The sequence below is a fragment of the Piliocolobus tephrosceles genome, chromosome 8 (assembly GCF_002776525.5).
Source record: "Piliocolobus tephrosceles isolate RC106 chromosome 8, ASM277652v3, whole genome shotgun sequence".
NCBI classification, from domain to species: Eukaryota; Metazoa; Chordata; class Mammalia; order Primates; family Cercopithecidae; genus Piliocolobus; species Piliocolobus tephrosceles.
Genome location: NC_045441.1, coordinates 26,481,997 through 26,498,696, shown reverse-complemented (window position 1 = coordinate 26,498,696; position 16,700 = coordinate 26,481,997). Strand labels below are relative to the sequence as shown.

Genomic DNA, 16,700 nt, shown 5'->3' with positions numbered 1-16,700 from the left:
CTTCTTCTTCTTCTTCTTCTTCTTCTTCTTCTTCTTCTTCTTCTTCTGTTTATACTGTTTGGGGTTCTTAAATTTATAGGTTAATGTCTTTGTCACTTTTGGAAAATAATCAGTTTTATCGCTCTAAATACTGCTTTGTCCCAATTTGTTATCTCCTCTTAAAGTTCAATTATAGTTATGTTAGACATTTTAACTGCTTCCCTCTGTCTCTACTTTTTTTCTGAATTTTACATACATTTCATCCATCTCTTCTTCCCTTTCTCCATTTGGATATATCCCTTTTTTTTTTTTTAAAGAGCCTTGCTCTGTCACCCAGGCTGGAGTGCAGTGGCACGATCTCGGCTCACTGCAACCTCCTCCTCCCACGTTCAAGCAGTTATCCTGTCTCAGCCTCCCGAGTAACTGGGATTATAGGTCTCCATCACCATGCCCGGCTAATGTTTGTATTTTCAGTAGAGACGGTTTTCACCATGTTGGTCAGGTTGGTCTCGAACTCCTGACCTCAAGTGATCCACCCGCCTCAGCCTCCCAAAGTGCTGAGATTATAGGCATGAGCCATTATGCCCGGTCTGGATATATTCTTGTTTAGTGCTTTTATCTTTGGTTGTTTCTATTCTGCTGTTAAATCAACTAGAGTTCTTCATATCAGATATGAAATACTTTCAGTTCTATACTGCGTCAGTCTTATACATTCTACTTTGTGAAATTTTCTCATCTATTTCATTTTCTTCACCTTTTCCTTTAATTTCTTAAATACTTTAACCATAGTTATTTCAAAAGGCTCGTCAAGAACATTTGTAGATATATTTCTATTATCTGTTTTTTCCTCTTGGTTTTTCTTTATGTAATCTTATCCTTTGATATATCTAGTAATTTACTAATAAGTTGTGTATATTTTTCTTAAAAAAGGTAGTGGTTCCAAGTAATGTTCTTTTTCTTGAGAGGGGTCATCCTTTCTACCACTATACTAACATTATTTTGAGTCAAGCCTTGTTTGCAGTTCTAGTAAGGCTTAGTGTACTTCTGGGTCTCCTTAGCCCCCTTTGTAATTTCAACTACAGTCAACAGTCTTATCTCTGACCTCTTTTTCTGATGAATCTGGCCTGACTTCAAATCCTGGTCTTACAAAACTGCTGACATTTTTGCTATATTTTTCAGATGTTTTAAGGCTTAGGATTTTAGTCTCCCATCTCCCCAAAGTCCCAGAATTCATCAAAATGTCTTCATGCATTGGTGAAGAATTTGAATTCTCAGCTCTGAAAAAGCTACTGTGGTGAACGAAATTGCTTTGAGCTTTTCTCTCCTTGGGAGTCACGACCTCTTCACTAATTGCCTCAACTGTGCTCCACTGTCTTCAAGAAAATAACTTCGGTATTTTACTTTAGTTGATTTCTTGGATTATTCCTGAAATTCCATCCTATGAAGATGCAGAAGCTAATGCAATTTTTAATGTTTCAATAGTGCAATAAATTCTTATAGTCTTGAAATTAATGGAATTAACAGGAGAAAGGTAACTTCCTCCCCAACATATAAAGATTAGTTCCCTTTTATAAATTTATATTACAATGTAAATATGTTATAGAACTGTTATCTGTACATTTTAAAATACATCATCTAATCCCTGCTTACAGCAACCACACTCCATAACACCTTACTTTCACTGAGTGCCTCAAGCTCTTTCTTGCCTTAGCACCAACACTTCTTCTCTCCCCTCCCTACCCATCTACTAATCCTTCAGGTCTTAAGTCTATTATCAGTTCTTTAGGAAAGTTTTCTCTGACTCTCATACTAGATAAGATCTACTTGGCCTTCTCTTTCAAAAGATAAGTCAGAGAACTCCTACACTACATGAGATCTACCTGACTTTCTCTTTTCTCCTCTTCTGAAAAGAATCACCTCTACAAGGGTGATTAAATAATCACTTGGGTAAATGGGTGCTGGTTGCTGGTATCTTCCCTCTTCCCCCCAGATTATAAGCTCCTAAGCTCCACAAGGACAAGGACTGTGCATGCTTTTATTATTTTCCACTCTTTGATCCATAGCGATAGCCAACACATAGAATATAGTCTCTAAATATGAAGTGGAAGAATAATGAAATATTCATAACATGTAGCTAACAGAACAGTGCATTACTTCAATTCTTGCTTCTGCTACTGTTTGCAGTGTTACTGTGAACAAACTACTTAACCTCTCTGAGGCTTATTTCTCTCACCTAAAATATGGATAAGCCCTGCCTACCTCATATAGCCATTATGAGACAAACTAGATAATTTATGCCAAATTAAAACAATATACAACATAATTAATATTGATTAATTGAGTAATTAATTAGTTGGGACAGCTCGCTCTGTTGCCCAGGCTGGAGTGCAGTGGCATCATCATGGTTCACTGCAGCCTTGATCTCCTGTTCGCAAGTGATCCTCCCAGCTCAGCCTTCCCAGTAGTTAGGACTATAGATGTGCACCACCATGCCCGGCCTAATTTTTGTATTTTTTTGTAGAGACAGGGTTTCGCCATGTTGCCCAGGCTGGTCTCAAACTCCTAGGCTCAAGAAATCCACTTGCCTTGACCTCCCAAAATGTTGGGATTACAGGCATGAGTCACCATACTTGACCAATATTGATTAATGTATGAGATAAATATCCAACGTGTGAAGTGGAAACCATCTTCTAGGAATATTTTAAACATCATCTTGTGGCTGCAAAATTCCTGCAAACTTCTGTTTTTCTGAGGGGTCTATCAAGTTGACAATAATTGGAATGGTAACTATCAGGGATGCTAATCCTAGCAATACTTTTTTTTTCTTTTCTTTTTTTTTTTTTTTGAGATGGAGTCACACTCTGTCACCAGACTGGAGTGCAGTGGTGGGATCTCGTCTCACTGCAACCTCCGCCTCCCAGGTTCAAGTTCAAGTGATTCTCCTGCCTCACCCTCAAGAGTAGCTGGGATTACAGGTGCCTACCACCAAGCCTGGCTAATTTTTTGTATTTTTAGTAGAGACGGAGTTTCACCATTTTGGCCAGGCTTGTCTTGAACTCCTGACCTCAGGTCTTCCACCCGCCTTGGCCTCCCAAAGTGCTGGGATTACAAGCATGAGCCACCGCACCTGGCCACAATACTTTTCTGTGGCTTTCCTCATCCATGCCCCTGCTCCATTTGCTGGGACAAGTCACCATGTATTATGGTAACATCACAGTTATTCCCAGGAGCAGAGGCTTCTTCCCGTCCCAAAACCTAGGACCCAAGCTATTTATGATAAAATTCCTTGCCAGGTGCCTGATAATAAAAGCACCTGTAGATATAGCTGCAAAACATTCAGCTAGCCAAGCACATAGAGCCAAGTGTATGTCTTCCTAGCCCTGCCCAGACCCATCCACGTAGTCTACGTTACTTGTTCTTGACTTGCCACCTGATATCTGGTTTTGGTTCTCTACCTTACCTGACACACTTTGGCTCACTCCCCACCAGCTCCCTGCCTCAGACTCAGCTCTCTTGATTGTTTCCCAGGCAAACCCATCTGCCTGACTTTAAAGCCTGATTTTCCCTTCTAGGAAATGCCTCTTCATGTCTCAGCTCCCCCATATATTCTTGCTACTTTCCTGTGACTACATCTCTACCTCAAGTTTTGGATTAACCTTCTCCCAATCAGAAAAGGTTTATCTGCATCTCAGGAGATTCTGCATGAACCACTATTGTGCCAACCCTCTCCTTATGACCATCTAGCTCTCATAAAGAGTTCTGCTCTGCTCCTTTGTTACAAATCTATTACTGAGACTCCTTGGTGGTGCTGTTTACCTGCTCAGTATCTTCATAACCTATTTATTGTTCCTGTATTGTAACCTTGAGGTCAAGTTCCATGATCCCACCTACCTATGATCACTTGTCCTGAAATTGAGTCCTGATAGGTTTTCCAGATGCTGCCTTTTATGTCTGCCTGAATCCAGCATGTTTCCAACTTCCAAATTCCTTTTTTATTGTGCTCTGTCCACACTTAATCAGGATATTGCACAAGACTTTCAGATGATCTGCATTAGATTGCAACATCTCCATTCTGTCCCATGGACTATAGCTAAAATATTCATTCGGCTAAACCATGCACTGTTTCAATCTGCCTGCTGGGGGCAGACTCTCATCACAGACAACTCATCACTCAAGTTGCGGGGCTCTGACTCTAGCCTAGGTAATAGGTTGTTGCAAAAGTAATTGCGGTTTTTGCCATTGCTTTGAATGCTTTTGCAACAACCTAATAACAAAAAGAGAAAGAGGTTGCAGTGAGCCGAGATCACGCCACTGCACTCCGGCCTGGGTGACAGAGACTTCATCTTACAAAAAAAAAAAGACAGAGAGAGAGAAAGAAAAGAAGTTAGAAAGTTCTTCCTGCACGTTGTGCACATGTGCCCTAGAACTTAAAGTATAATAAAAATAAAAATAAAATAAATAAATAAATAATAAAAAACAAACAAACAATAAACCTCTCTTCCTCTTTACTTTGCTTCTTTCTACAAGAAGCAAAGTAAAGAGTAAACAATTCCCTTATTGTCCCCTCGAGGACCACTTCATCTCATGTAATGAGCACCCTACTCCCAAGATAGCTCCCCAGCATCTAAAAGCCGAGCAAGAACTAGGATGGGGCCAAATGGAGGAAGACCATGAAGCAATAAACTCTTTCAAGATTCACAGATAGTAAGAAAGGCCAGAAAGCGATTGGGGCACAATTTTTTCCTAGTGGGGCAAAAAGATTATATATTTGTGTAAGAAGTATTCCTTTACGCCTGTAATCTCTGCACTTTGGGAGACCGAGGTGGGTGGATCCCGAGGTCAGGAGATCAAGACCATCCTGGCTAATTTGGTGAAACCCTGTCTCTACTAAAAATACAAAAAAAAAAAAAAAAAAAATTAGCCGGGTGTGGTGGTGGGCGCCTGTAGTCCCAGCTACTTGGGAGGCTGAGGCAGAAGAATGGCATGAACCCGGGAGGCGGAGCTTGCAGTGAGCCAAGATCTCGCCATTGCACTCCAGCCTGGGCGACAGAGTATTCCTTTGCATATGGGATACTATTCTAGGGATTGATGGGAATTTGTAATTAGTTGACCTAAAATTTTCTCTTTACATTTCTTTCAGAGAGACACCTTATTCTCCATGTGCATAACTTGCTTGCAGCCATGACTATATCCAGTTCCCGACCAGCAGAGCTGGACAATCACCTCCCCACCTATGCAGGTGCATGGGGAATTGCTACATATTCATAACGGCCCGTTCTCTAATCCCTGAGAAGAGATGGGTATGCAGGATCAATAACATGATTTTATCAGTATTACATTAAAGAACTGTATTCTCCAAATCGAATTTGAAACATTAAAATCTGCAGATTATTCTCATTTGAGTTCTAATTTTAGCAGTGTCACATTTATCCTCCAAGGCATATTTCTTTTTACAGTGGTTTACTTCAATGGCAATTAATAGCAACATCAATTCAATCAAAGTAAATATATTTGTTTGAACTTAGACTGTTAAATATTTCCTAGTCTATTAATTTACGTGTCTGTTAGAGTTGGATGCCCACAAAGAATGAAGGCAATTTTGAGCCTTTTCAGAAAATGGAAAGTTCAAAGCTTAATAACCTTGAAAGGAAATGTCTTCATTGCTAAAAAATTGAACGCATACAAAAAGAATAAATGCTGCTCAGAAATGTTTCCAATGCCTCACTTCAGAATATTAGCTTGCTATTTAGAACAGTCCCCAAGACTATGGGAAAGCCAAGAGAAGGTCTGAGAGACACAGTGAGCCGTGAAGCAGTGAGTCTGCCAAGCATGAGACAGACAAGCCTGAGAGACAAACACCACGGCCATGGCCGGGCCCTGGGACCCTGGAACAAGCAAGCCAGCACCCACAGTCACAACAAGTGCAACTGATGGCTTTGACGTGTGTTATATACAGAACCTTCCAAGTGTGGTTAAAACAAACACTTGCAGGTAAGAACTATGCAGTCTCTGATCAAATGAAAAGCTCTGTTTCCCTGGATGCCAGCTTTAGATGATACATGTTTAGATTTCTTGATATTCAGGTTCAGGTTTTGAAATTTGTCCTGAGCTTTGGGACACAGGTACTTTGAAGAGAAAACAACAGAAGCTTACAAAGTGTCCAGAATAGACTATTTGAGACACACCTGTTGTTATTATTTAAAGATCCACCTCACACTTAATTTTGCAGAAAAATATATCATATACCCTGCTCAGAATTTGGGACATGGTATGTGTCAAGTACTTCTGTCACGATGCAATGAATTCATGAAAGAAAGACGGTGAGAGATCAAGAAAGTGAGGGAGGAACAGAGAAAAGAGAAAGAAGGGGGGAAAACAAAGAAAAGGAATAAGAAAAAGAAAGAAGAGAAGAAGAAAGGAAAATAGGAGAGTAGGCTCTGAGGGTCCCAGCCAGTGATACTGGTGTTACACTTAGGCATTGAACTGACCGTAATATTTTCCTGGGCTTCAGTCTTTCTTTACACCTAGAAATGATTCAAATGTCTCAGTTACTCTCTCAGTTGATTGTCCAATATACTTTTGCTAAGGAGTGCAGCTGATCCAGGAAAACCTGAAAGAAGGTAAGAGAGAGGTAGTTTCTGCTTCTTTGGAATGGAGACAATCCATTCCAAATACAAGAAACCAGGGATTTTTTTTTAAATAACATTAACAATAGTTATTTGTTGATGCTACTTAGATATTTCACCTATATATCTTCATTGCGCTTTCTCTTCCCAAAATATTACCCCCACTCACACAGTCTTGCATATCTTTGAGGTATAAACACGGACTACATTTTCTTTCAAGCCCTTCAGGCCCCCAGGACATTCTCAGCTGCTTTCTGAAAATGCTTTACAGGTGCCTCTCAGTCCTTCCTTTGTTGTCTTATTAATTTCTCTATTTTAATTATTTTATTCATTTGTGCGCTTGTTTTTAACTTTGAATTTGTTTCAAAACTAGCATATAGTTTTTTAGTAGTGGTCATGAGTTGTTAACTGAATGGGTGAAATAATGGTGAGCAAGTGCCTTGACTGGATTAAACATTTTTTAGATATGGCCACATTTGGATCTAGACCAACAACTGACATCAGGATCCCAGAAATAAACTGCAAACCCAGAGCCAGCTCTCTCAGGGGGCAGGACTGCCTCTCTGGCTGACTGTGGACCTCCTTGTCCCACATGGGGATCCCCTCTTTACCTCTGCAACTGATCTTGGAAGGTCATCGTGAAGTCTGGCCTCAAACTCTGATTTTCCCCTGCCCTCTATCATGTCTCTGCTTAAAATCCTCTTTGGTTCCTGTTAGAGAAAAAAATAAATTCTGAGTTCCTACCATGACATGTAAGCCCTTTGCAAACTGGCCTCAGCTTTTATTTCAAGGGACACCTCCTTTCTAACCCCCTTCCTTCTGCCTCGTCCTGTGACTCAGACTTACCTATCATTCTTGGAATGTTCTCTTTCATACCCCTAGCTTGTTTCTTGTTTCTCTATGCCCCAAATGTACAGCTAAACAACTAGACTGAAGTCCAAATTACATCATCAATGATTACATTTCTCTTTTTAAAAACTTTCCCTGGCATCCCATTATCTATGGGAGCTGTGGAAACTGACATATTAGCTGACCTGACATACCGGGCCAGGTCTTGCTGGTATTTGTAGCTCTAAACAAGCCTCTCCCCTATTCTGGTGCACCAGGATTCTCCCATCCTGCCTGCATGATTCTCTTATGATTCTGGTCTGATCTCATCCCACACACAAGAGAGCTCCTCAGGTCTGCCTGAGGCCTGGCTGGTGGCTATTCCCTTGTATCTTACCAACCCCCTTCCCAAAGCCTTGCCCACAACATTGCTTGGGTCTCAGCAGTCATTGTCCATGGCCTGAGGACTACGTCAATGTCAGAAGTGAGATATGGAAGTGGTTTTAGAGGCTGTTTCATAAGAAACCTACGGTAGAGCCAACATCAGAGACCAGCCTACAAAATGAGAGTCCTACACAATTTGTAGAACCCTGCAAAATGACATTAAATAATCCAAATGCTCATTAGCGTGTAGACCTTAGTCACCAGAACCCCTCCCTGTACCATTTTAAAACAGGCAAGCAAGTATAACCTACTTTGGGATTTCTCACTTCATTTATTAAACAAATGATATCACTCTAAGTGTCTATTGTACAGTAGGTAGCAAATATTCTGAAATGAATAAAACACATCCCCACATTTAAATCTCCTTCTGTTTGGTAGGAGAGAAAGAGACACATCAATTATTTACAGAAACACCTACAGATACATGAAAAATGATGTAAGAATTCAGAGAGAGCAGTAGTTATTTAAGGGGTACTGGAGGATGAAGGCATCAAAATAAAGTAAAAGATGCTTGGGTACAGATATGTAGCAGTTACTGGATCTTGAAGGATGCATTGAAGTTCTAGATGTAGACAGGAGGAAATAAAGCACTCCAGGGAAAGAGAAGATTCTGGCAAAGGCTTGGATGCACATTCTGGGAATTACCAATAGTTTGATGTGCCTGGAACATCTGACACATGAGGAGAACATGAGTGAGAATCTGTAGATGAGGGTTTCAATATATACGGCATGTTGCCACTCTAAGGATTTTCCATTTTATTCTGAAAATTATGAGGGATGCAGGGAATTGTAGAATACTGAATGATATCTTAATATTTCAGTTTCGAAAGCTTGTTTTGGCAATAGAATGGAGGGTTGGAGGAGGGTTATTCAAGTTAAAATATTATAAGGATTGGAGTAAGATGACACCCACCTAGGAGAGCTTGCCCCAAAAATTAAACAAAAATTGAAGAGTCTGGGCTCGGAAGAGAAAAGTTCATGCTTCAGGTACCTTCATCCACATTCAACAATAAAAAAGCAAGGATGAGTCACTGGACATTTTAGGAGAGCTAATACCACATTAGATGGATACCAAATTTCCCAGACAAAAGAACTAACAGATGGGTTGGTTTGCTAAGAAGGCAAAGTGGAAAAAAGTAACTTTAAATGTGCTCAGAGAGGAGAGAATGGTGTGAAGTAAGACTCAGAGTTGTTATTTCAATTAAAATATACCAAACCACACAATCAATGAGCTTGTAAAAAGGTTGAGAAGACTCCCACAGATAGAACCAAAAAAGGTCAAGAGATGGAAGATTTAAAAGAAAAGCTAAAAAACACCTAGAACAAAACTATTAATAGAAGTTCCAACATCATCTGTTATTTTCCTGATCTTGACCATTGTATGTGGTTGTATTAGAGAATATCCTGTTCTTATAAAATATCACTGCATACCATATGGATAAACGCAGCATGCTTTCAATTTATTCTCAAATAGATTCAAAAAAATTACGACATGTATATACAAAAAGGGAAAAGCCAATGTGGAAAAGATTACAATTGGGGAATCTGGGTGAAGGTTATATTGGAGCTCTTTGTGTCATTCTTACAACACTGTAAATGTTTTGTGTAAAATTATTTCTAAATTTAAAAATTATGAAAAATTACATCAAATAAACATACAGTTGGTCAACTCTTCATTGCCTACATTGCAACAACTGGGATTCAGCCACATTAACTCTTAAAGGGATTATTACAGCAAGTCATTTTTTACTCCTATCTCCTCTATTCCCAACTCAGTAACCTAAGTAATTGTTCAGAATGTAAGTTAGAAGATGTCATTCTTCTTATCTCAATCCTCCAATGGCTTCTCACCTTTCTCAGAGTCAAATCAAGATTTGGAAATGGTGTGGAAGACTTTATAGAATGTGATCCCTCCTCCCCGCTCTCTGTCTTTGGTCTCACTTCCTATAGCCAAAATGCAGTGAAATACCTTTTAAACCTACAATGCTCATTATCATACCAAATTAAAATACCCATTGGTTTACACAAGGTGGAAGTGAGGGAAATAAAAGAAAGAAATTGTATGTGAATATCTTAATATTTTTTGGTGGAGAGGAGGTTAAAGGTACTGTTTAAGTGTAGAGAAGCAAACAAACAAACAAAAAAAAATGAATGTAACTTCTTTTTTTTTTTTTTTTTTTTTTTTTTTGAGACGGAGTCTCGCTCTGTCGCCCAGGCTGGAGTGCAGTGGCTGGATCTCAGCTCACTGCAAGCTCCGCCTCCCGGGTTTACGCCATTCTCCTGCCTCAGCCTCCCGAGTAGCTGGGACTACAGGCGCCCCCAACCTCACCCGGCTAGTTTTTTGTATTTTTCAGTAGAGACAGGGTTTCACCGGGTTAGCCAGGATGGTCTCAATCTCCTGATCTCGTGATCCGCCCACCTCGGCCTCCTGAAGTGCTGGGATTACAGGCTTGAGCCACTGCACCCGGCCGAATGTAACTTCTTGACGAAAACTTAAGAGCAATGAATTAGTGAACCAAAGTTACATGTATGGCTTGCAAATTATGAGAAGGAAAAACAGAACACAGCAATAGCAGTAACAGAGGCAGGAAGGAAAAAAAAAAGCAAACATGGTAAATAGACATATTTTAAGATAAAAGAATGAAAAGTCCAGACATCCGAATTCACACAATTTATAATTTGTTCCTTCTTCCACCTACAAAAAGGAGAAATTTTGTCTATCACTCTGTGACTGTACTAAAACCCACTGAATTGTGGTTCACCAGCCATAAAGTTGTCCTTTGAAAAAAATGACTTTTATAGTTGGTGAATTATATTTCAGTAAAGCCATTGTGCAAAAACAGAGAGAAAGAAATTGCAGAGAGAAGAAAAGCAGAGAGAAAGAAACTGAGCCTTAGTGATGAGGGAGGAACGGGAGAAATATTGACAGAGAATCAATGCTGCCGGTGACTTCATTCATTCATATCGAGGGCAGAGTAGGAAGCTCCCCTGGTTAGAGGGCTAGGTGGATGCCGCGCCAGGAACCAGGAGCTCTGGGTGCCTCACCCTGCTCAAGATCACAGGCCTAGTCCCTCTGATGTGGCCGCTCATTCCTCCTCGCTCCCCACTCCATCCCTGGCTTCACTTCTTTCTGCTGCCCATTGAACAAATGGGACGCAGATTCAGCTTCTTGATTCTTGACCATTCAATACAAGGAACCAGCCCTACCCAAGCCATGTGCTTCATAGCACTGATCATTGTCATCTCATTTTTTCTTTGTTATTCTCTATATTCATCCCTGCTTCCAAGAAGAAAAGATCCATGAGAGTGGCCATGGTGTCTCCATCTCCAGGACAGAAGGAACCCTTGGACCAGGAATCGGAAGACAAAAATCACGAATTCTTAGTGTCAGAATGAAACCTAGAGATTATAGCATCCAGTGCACTCATTAAACTGAGGATGACATCGAGGCCCACACAGGGACCTTCAAAAGCTAGCAAGGCTTGTCACTGGCTAAATTCCAGGTTCTGTGTCTCAGTCTGGGACTATTCCTGTGACACAGCACTACTACTACAGGCAGACTCCAGAGGCCCAGCGAGACAGATGGCAGCTTCTAATCAACAGAACTATGCTTTAAGTCCAGCCCCATAGGCCCCACCTCAAGGACACCAGTTGGGAGCCAGGATAGATGTCCAGCCCCAGCTAGAAGAGGCATCACGGGTTGTTCTGAGAAAAGGTTGTCAGCAGACAAATGGCTTCCCTGCCTTTGAGCTCTCCTTAGAACGAATTATAGTTTGTTGTGTTTGCAGAAAACAAATAGGAGCAGTCACTTTAATCACTCACTCAGGGAAACTCAAGCAGCCGTTCATCCAAAATATATTGAAAAAAGATTCTGGGATGGCAGCTCCCACATTAAGGACCAGCTCAGTATAGCTAAAAAACCAAAACCAAAAAATCTGTCTGAAAATATCTGAAGCAGTGTGGGAAACAACAAAAGAGAAATATCCACTCTGAAGAAATCCACTGGAGAAGATTATAGGCCTAAGTAAAATATGAAAATTGCCCCCTGCTTTGTCCATATTCAAACTCTTCTCACAGTCCTCCTCCTCTGTACATCCTATTTCTGAAGTTTGAAAGGACTCTCTCGGGTTTTCTATGGTTTGTTTAATAGCAAAAAAAAAGAAAAAAAAAAAAAAAAGATACACTTTACACTTTTTAGGCAGTTTCAAGTAAAATTAGATGTGTAGCCTTACTCATCAAAGACATCATTTTCCACCAAAGAACAGGCTTCTGGATTTGAGCTATCCATTCTCCCCTCACTTGAGGAGTTCACCACTGCTGCTGACTCTCTAACAGGTGAGGATGCAAGTTCTGGTTACCTACAAGGGAAGTGGGAACTGAAACTCAGAGGCTTTGTGTCTGTGTAGAGTGAACCACACTGCTCCGCAAGGCACTCAGGGTGCCCCTGCTGCCACCCGTGTTCTCCAAAATAAGGAACTGTCAGTGAGTTCTTTCCATTCCCAGCGAGAGCCTTGCATAGATCGATAGGTCTGCAGATACTGAAATGAGCTATGAATTCTGATCTTCTTGTATGTCCATCTCCTGACCAGAAATTTTGCTTCAAAGAAATCTTTCATTGTCCAGGGACTGTGCTTTATTCTCTGAAATTGTTAAATCTGGGGGACTGTGTTCCTGGAATTCCTGAGTGTCCAGTGCTACCACGGCCTTCTTGTCACCTTCGACACACCATCTGGCCTACTTAATCCACCCAACCTCAAAAGACAGAGAAACATGTCTATACGGACATGTAAGGGACGAGGCCTTCAGATAGGCAAAACGTGGTATTCAACAATGCTGGTAACTTTCTTGCCTCCAAGCCTCCTTATGGCCCATGAAGCACTAAAATGTGATAGAGCAAGAACAGGACATCACTAAAGGAGGCTGCTTTTCACATCATCATTTCGCGGGATTCACTCTGTGCTTCACCCAGTATCATAGTTTCTTCCCTCCCTCATGCACTTCAGGCATTTCACTATCTGACTTGCTCGTCTTCCATGCCATTCACTTTTTTTCTTCTTCCTAGTAACTTCTAGGGTGTTTTTTCTTTTTATTTTCTCAGTGTTTCTGGGATTGTTTTATATCAATAAAAAAAGAGGCAACTAAAAGTCAGTAAAGAAAAATTAGGCATTTCTGGACTCTTAGGCTGGGCACAGTGGCTCACGCCTCTAATCCAGGCACTTTGGGAGGCCGAGGTGGGTGGATCTGCCACCACGCCCGGCTAATTTTTGTATTTTTAGTAGAGACAGGGTTTCACTATGTTGGCCAGGCTAGTCTTGAACTCCTGACCTCAAGCAATCTGCCCGCTTCGGCCTCCTAGACTGCTGGGATTACAGGCGTGAGCCACTGCGCTCGGCTTTTTTTTTTTTTTTTTTTTTAGAGAGGGAACCTCACTATAGTGCTCAGGCTCCTGGCCTCAAGTCATCTTCCTGCCTCAACCTCCCGGCCTCAAGTCATCTTCCTGCCTCAACCTCCCAAGTAGCTGGAACTGCATATGCAAGCCACCATGCCTGACCTGTTTCTGTGCACTTTTATATGACAGCATAACATCTCATCAAGTGGATATCTCCAAAGTGATTTAACCAAATTTTCAATGATGGCATGTTTCTAACTTATTAATGTTATAAATAACTCTGGGATAATCATTTTTGTGAATTTAGTGTTTTACGTATTTTAGATTTTCCCAAAAGGTGGTGTCCAATAAAAAAGTGGTCATATGACATGAAAGTATTTGTGGATATAGATTGATACTGCCAAGTTGCTTTATGTGGACAGACATGAAATATTTCCTTAAAGTCAAAAGTTTATTTCTGTTTTCTAACTTAAACTATTCCTGTCAAGAAGTTTTCCAATATGTTATCCAGATGACTTCAATCAACCATCAATCTTTATTCACTGTAGGTGAAGTACACTTGTAAGCAAAATTCTGAAATGAACAAGACAAAAAAGGCTGCAGAAAAAATTCATCCTTCAAGCAACGCATTGCCCCCTGAGACAGACACCACACTTTCAGGCCTCAACAGTCTAGGCCGACAGTGAGAGAAGACTCTCCCAGAAGTTCTAAAAATTGTGTTTCCACTTCACACCCAAAGAGAGACATGGAGATATTGTCGACCTTTGTCTTGGAGCCCAATATAATCTGCCAACAAGTTCAGCTGCCATGCCAACAGAAAATCTAGGGAGAACCAGGAATGGAAAATAGTTTTAGGACATGTTGGGCATGTTTATAAAGGGGATTTCATCTATAGAAGTAATCAACATCTATGGATGGAAAACACCACACCACCAAAGTGAAATCCATTCAGAGATGACCTTTCTTAAATCAAAGCTACTGAGACATTAACCAGGCCAGTCTGTCCAAGCTCACCCTTATTCTGTCTTTAGTCCCAGGTACCTCTAGGTTTATGTCTTTTCATCAATAATGGGCACATCTATTATAGTATAATGTATTGATAACTTTTGCCACCAGGTCCTGTGTGCCTCCTCAGTTCCTGGCACTAAGATGGAAATTTCTTATATGCTACTTATAATCCTCCCAAGAAATCTAGGACATGGGTACTTTTATTCCAAATATTACTTGAAGAAATGAAACTCAGAAAAATTAAGCAGCTTTCCAGGTTCACTCAACTAACAAATGATAGCCCTGAAATTGGAGCCCCCGGCTGTTTGACTCTGAAGCCCAACAGTTCTGCAGCACATCACAGGGTCACAGCAACATAGAAGTCCCTTTCCTATGAAAAAAGAGAAAAAGTGACATTTCTTCGCTGCTCCATCCCTGCTCTCCTTTGGAGCCGTGGATTCCCCTAGACAATCGGTCCTTGTTTTTCAAATGTATTGTTTGTGTCTCTATGACCAATTATCAGGGTATGGAAAAGTAATTAATTAGAATACTGGAAGAGGACTTGGAGAAGTAATTAAAACAGGCCTACTCGAGTTCTCTAAAGCCAATAAATGTTTGAAAAGCAGTTCATCAGATTGCAATGTAAGAACAAAACAAAATTGCACTAAAAATTTAATTCCCCAAATTTAATTTATCCCAGAGAGGGTTCTGAACCCTTTTCTTAATTTCTTTTCCTTTTTGAACTCTAAGTCCTTAACTCTCTGCTTTTGTTGAGATTGGAAACTATACTCAGAGACTGTTATGGTGCGCTCAACTCACATGCTCAGCACCAGGAAGGCCTAGCCCAAGGTGGGCCAGGTAAAGCCATCAGTGGGCATCAGGGTCTGGTATCTCTAAGTGCCTGCTGCCCTGTGCCCTGTGAACCCGGGATGAGTGCCGGGGGCAGGCCCTCTTTTGGAAGTGCCAGGCTTGAGTCACCTTTTCTCTGCCTGCCTTCTGCCCAACTCCTGATTCACCTCCCAGGCCCTGTTGAGTCCCAAGCCTTCCTGAACCTCAACAATCTCCCCACACTCTGGAACCCTTTTCATTCATGTCTTGGCCCTGGCAGTAGTTTAGATGTTCCTCTTTGACCAGTGACCCTCCAAGACTAGTCACCCCTTCAGAGGCTGGTTCTAGCCTGACCCCGACACTCTCTGGGGGCTGCTTTCCCCATTATTCCTGCTGCTCCCTGTTTCCAAGGGCTGCCCTGGCTCCCTGATCCTTGCCTTATTTCTAATGGGATCTCTGAAAGGATTCAAGCTCCGCCTCACACTCTCATTCCCTAATCTCTTCCAATAAGCTCATTCCCTGCTGTATCTCATAGGAGTTGAAGGAATGTTATTCAAAAAAAAATTCCTGACCAGGTGGAGAATCACTAATTGCACTCATTTCCTCAGTTTCTCGTCTAATTCTCAGCCCCCTTTTTCTGGTTTTCTACTCAGCTGCCTATGAACTGTACATTCTAAATATGGCCAAGGCGAACTCTAAGGTTAGACAGTTCAGTCCCTTATGACAATGACTCATAATTCGCAGACGTGTGTGGCAAAGGTGAGTGTCAATATTTTTGAGGAAAGCAACTAAGTTGCTAGAATCATTTTGATCCTCCATATAAGAGGGGAGAGGACCCATCTGTTAATTAGAAGAAGTTAAAAAGTTTATAACTAGTAAGGGTGATTAGAAGCCCTAAATTCAGCAAATGTTCAGCAAAGTATTTAGTGTTTACTAGGTATCTAGCATCATGCTAGAGATGAACTAAATAGTCACTCTCACCACCCTCATGGAGACTATAGTCTAGTGAGGAAGATGGTCAATTCATATGCAAATTAACAAATACATTTACAGTTAGACATTGTATAAGTGCTATAAAGAAGTTACTAACCATCAATGCTGGCTGAAGGAAGAAGAGATGCAGATATCCAAGCATTATCAGGAAACTTCTTGCCAAATTGAAAACTTGCAAGATACAAAAACTCATCACTGAATCTGATGGTCAGACAAGATGACTTATCTTGAGAGTGTATGATTTGGCAAAGTCCTGGCTTTTGCAGTCATATCTTACCACCTCTCATAGCTCACACACACTTCCACCTTAGACTCAATCAATGCAACTGTCTTGTGATAGTGCCGGTTACCAAGCAGCCAAAGGCATTTATTTCTGGGCCCAACCTTTGATTCTGGCATGGCAGAACCAACCAGAACTGTGTGGATATTTTGAAGTATAAATTGGCCATCCTCCACATCACAGCTTTCCCATGTCACAGGAGAAAGTTGAAATCGTCTGGTGAAACTCTTCATGCACAGGCAAGAAAGCTTGTTCTTCTTGCCTCCATAATGCCCTCCAACCCTATCCCCCACCCTCCAACACACACACACACACACACACACACACACACACACACACACACACA

At 41.1% G+C, this 16,700-nt stretch overlaps 1 protein-coding gene across 10 annotated transcripts in view; it reads right to left on the bottom strand.

The window, feature by feature from the left end:
- GPR141 (G protein-coupled receptor 141) overlaps positions 1–16,700 on the bottom strand; it is a 64,918-nt gene that overhangs the window by 7,432 nt on the left and 40,786 nt on the right. For 4 of the 10 annotated variants that reach the window (XM_023192774.2, XM_023192771.2, XM_023192770.2 and 1 more), the window contains one exon: positions 6,468–6,589. The exons of 3 other annotated variants lie outside the window; for them this stretch is intronic. The gene's annotated coding sequence lies outside the window, so the exon portion shown is untranslated. Of the gene's footprint in view, positions 1–6,467; positions 6,590–7,216; positions 7,316–16,700 lie in introns of all 10 variants that reach the window. 3 more of the 10 variants (XM_023192773.2, XM_023192769.2, XM_023192776.2) reach the window with 1 other exon arrangement.